At 36.5% G+C, this 3,719-nt stretch overlaps 1 non-coding gene across 1 annotated transcript; it reads left to right on the top strand.

The window, feature by feature from the left end:
- Positions 1-2,821: 2,821 nt before the first annotated feature.
- On the top strand, positions 2,822-2,928 carry LOC112535172. The gene has a single exon (XR_003079356.1). It is a non-coding gene; the product is annotated as a small nucleolar RNA R71 (small nucleolar RNA).
- Positions 2,929-3,719: the final 791 nt, after the last annotated feature.

Genomic DNA, 3,719 nt, shown 5'->3' with positions numbered 1-3,719 from the left:
TTAAAGAGGAAAAAGCTATCATGCATTCCTTATCAAACACAAAATCAACATCTTTCTCCAAAAGCCTAGTAAGTTGTCTAGCTATTTTGGAGAAGTCTTTAATGAATCTTCGGTAAAAGCCCACATGTCCAAGAAAAATCCTAATAGCTTTTATAGATGAAGTAGGTGGTAGTTTCTCAATAGATTCAAAATTTTGCTCGATCCACCTCAATTCCCTTACTTAAGATCTTATGTCCTAAAATGTTACCCTTTTGTACCATGAAATGACATTTCTCCTGATTCAAAACCAAGTTGGTTTCCTCACATTGAGTCCAAAGCCTTTCCAAATGGTCCAAATATTATTCAAATGAATTTCCATGAAAGCAGAAATTATCTTGAAAAACTTTCATATTGTCCTCTACTAAATCAGAAAAAATAGCCATTATACACCTCTAAAATATAGCTGGTGCATTACATAAACCAAATGACATTCTTCTATAGGCGAAGGTTCCATATGGGCATGTGAAAGTGGTCTTCTCTTGAAGCAATAATATTTATGCATGTTAATCTTTCTAGCATTTGATTAATAAAAGGAAATGGAAAATGATCTTTTTTAGTAGCACCATTCAACTTCCTATAGTTGATGCACACTCTCGAACCTGTTTAGGCACCACTTGTATTGGGCTTACCCAAGAACGGTCTGAAATAGGATAATTTAGCCCTACATCAAAGAGCTTGATCACCTCCTTCTTTCTACCTCTTTCATATTAGGGTTGAGACACCTTTAGGCCTGCACTACATTCTTGAATTCTTTTTCCATTAAGATCTTGTGGGTGCAAAATGAAGAGCTTATTCCCTTAATATCCGTAATTTTCCAAGCTATTGTCCTTTTTTGAGTCCTCAACACCTTTAATAGCTTAGCTTTCTGATCTTCCAATAACTTAGCACTAAGTATTATTGGTAGTTTGAATCCGTCCATTAAGAATGCATATTCTAGATGAGATGGAAGTTGCTTAAGTTCTAGGGTTTGTGGGTCCTCATAAGATGGTCGCATCCTCTCTTCTTTCGGCATTTCAATAGACTTGAAAGCCTTCTTTCTCATTAGTTTTACTGCTTCAAGATAAGCAAGCTGCTCTAAGGCGTCCACCATCTCACATTTTCCTATTCTTGTACCAAATACAACTCAAGGGAGTTGTTAGCAACAATAGATGAAATCAAATTAATGGTTTCATGCTTAATCTTATCATCACTAAAGTCCAAGTCGTCAAGTACAAGTGGATGCTTCATAGCATTAGGAATCTGAACAATCACTTGCTCTTCCCCTACTCTAAGAATAAGCTTACCATCATGCACATTAATGATGGCTCTAGCTGTAGCAAGAAAGGGTCTTCCTAAAGTAAGAAAAACATTGACAGTTTCATCCATATCCATAATTACAATACCAAAGGAAATATAAATTCTTGAACCTTAAATAACACATCCTCAATGATACACCTAGGGTATACAATAGATTTATCAGCTAATTGAATGCTCATAAGTGTTAGGTTAGGTTCTTCAAGTCCTAGTTTCTTAAATAAATTGTAGGATATAACACTATTGCTAGCCCCTAAATTAGCTGATGCTTTGTGAAGATTTAAATCACCAATAGAATAAGGAATAGTAAAAATCCCTAGGTCTTTTAGCTTCTTTAGTAATTGCCTCTAAATGATTGCCGAGCTCTTCTCCAACAATTGCACCATTGACACTTCCCTCGAACTTCCTCTTAGTAGAGAGAAGTTCCTCCAAGAACTTCGCATACTTGGGCATCTGCGATAGAGCTTCCACAAAAGGTATGTTAATACACAATTGTTTAAAAAGTTTATGAAATTTACCAAATTGTATGTCCATTTTGCCTTTTTGAAGATGGGTTGGAAAAGGCACCCTTGGTTTTATGCTCCTTCAGAAAAGCAGTAAGTTTTAGTGATCCTCCTACTTTTTCTTTCACTTCAATCTCTTCACCTTTCTTTTCTTCAACTACCTCCTCAACTGTAGTTGAACTCTCTTCTACTCTTCTCGCCTTAGTTCTCAATCCCTTACTACTTCTCAATATAATAACTTTAAGGTGCTTCTTAGGATTAGCTTTTGTGTTACCTAGCAAACTTTCTTGAGGATTTTCACTCAATAATTTTGCAATCTCGTCCACTTGATTCTCTAAATTATGAATCGAAGCCCTACTAGTTCCTAAGAGTGGTTTCTATAGACTGAAATTGAGTTTCAGAAGTTGATATGAACTTTTCCATCATCTATTCTAGGTTACTCTTCCTAGAAGGAGCTTATCGCTAGTTTTACGGTTGAAATCCTAGTGGTGGAGGTCTCTACTGCTTCTGATTTTTTCAAGAAAAAGTTTGGAGAATTTCTCTATCCCGAATTATAAGTATTACTATAGAGGTTGTTCTGCTGCCTAGAAGTATTTTCCACATAATCAACCTGCTCCGGCTTAGCAAAAATATTGCCATTTTAGCAATCTTTACTTTGATGACCGCCCCTATACTAATCACAAGTCATAACTTGTGCCTATCTTCTATATGAAGACATAGTCAAAGCATCCATATTTTTGCTCATGGCCTCTAACTATGCATTTACAGCTACCATGGGGTCTATTGTATGGATCTCGCTTTCTTTGACTCGAACCTGCTCTCTTAGGTTTTGCCATTGATAATTCGTGACTGCCATATCCTCAATAAGGTCCATAGCTTGCTCTCGAGTCTTATTGTTCAATGATTCACCTACTGTTGCATTAATAGATTCTTTACTTTCATAATTTAACCCATTAAAGAATACCTAAATTTCTAGCCATAAAGGTAAACCATGATGTGGATAGCTCCTTAGTAAATCCTTGAACCATTCCTAGCAATCATACAAAGTTTCATTCTCCTACTGAAGAAACCCTGCTATGTCATTCCTCAACTTGGTTGTCTTAGAAGGTGGAAAGTATCTCTCCAAGAATATTTCAGCCAGCTGATTCCAGGTTGTAAATGTCCCAGCTGAAAACAATTTCAACCACTTCTTCGGCTTATCCCTCAATGAGAACAGGAATAGCCTCAATCTAATAACATCATCTGATACTCCATTAATCTTTAAGGTATTACATATCTCAAGAAAATCATCCAAATGAGTGTTTGGATCCTTATTTGGCAAACTGTAAAACATGTAATTATTTTGCACCATCTAAATGATGTTGGGCCTAATCTCGAAATTGTTCGCCGCAACATTAAAAGGGAGAGTTGTATGAAAAGTAAACATTGATGGTTTTTTGTTTACATCTACTTGCGCACACATACTTAGTTGTGATTGGGCTATTAAGAAAATTTATGGTTGCTAACCGCTTTTCTTTTGGTGAAAATTGTATATGCACTCATGACATACACGCACTTAACCATTTTGCTTATAGCCATTTTTCTTCTTGATATGAATTAGTATTGATGAATTTTGAGATTTAAATGGAATTCATGAGCCTTCATGATGAGATTAGCATCCTCAAGTCCCAAGTGAGGGCCCTATTTTGCTCGGTTGGGCATATGTCATATGAGCTGGACAAGATGACATATTTTTTAGAGCAAAGTTGAGAGGATGAGCCAAAACCTAAGATGATGCCAAGTGCCTCGAGAAAGGAAAAGGAGAAGTATACTCAGCCTCTCATATCTTACTCCAACATTCTGGTGGACCTTCATGGTTGAGGTTTGTTGCCCACTAGGCCGGCT

This window comes from Ricinus communis, chromosome 10 (genome assembly GCF_019578655.1).
Source record: "Ricinus communis isolate WT05 ecotype wild-type chromosome 10, ASM1957865v1, whole genome shotgun sequence".
Classification (NCBI taxonomy): Eukaryota; Viridiplantae; Streptophyta; class Magnoliopsida; order Malpighiales; family Euphorbiaceae; genus Ricinus; species Ricinus communis.
Note: the sequence above shows the minus strand (reverse complement) of the source record. Positions and strands in the feature narration are given on the sequence as shown.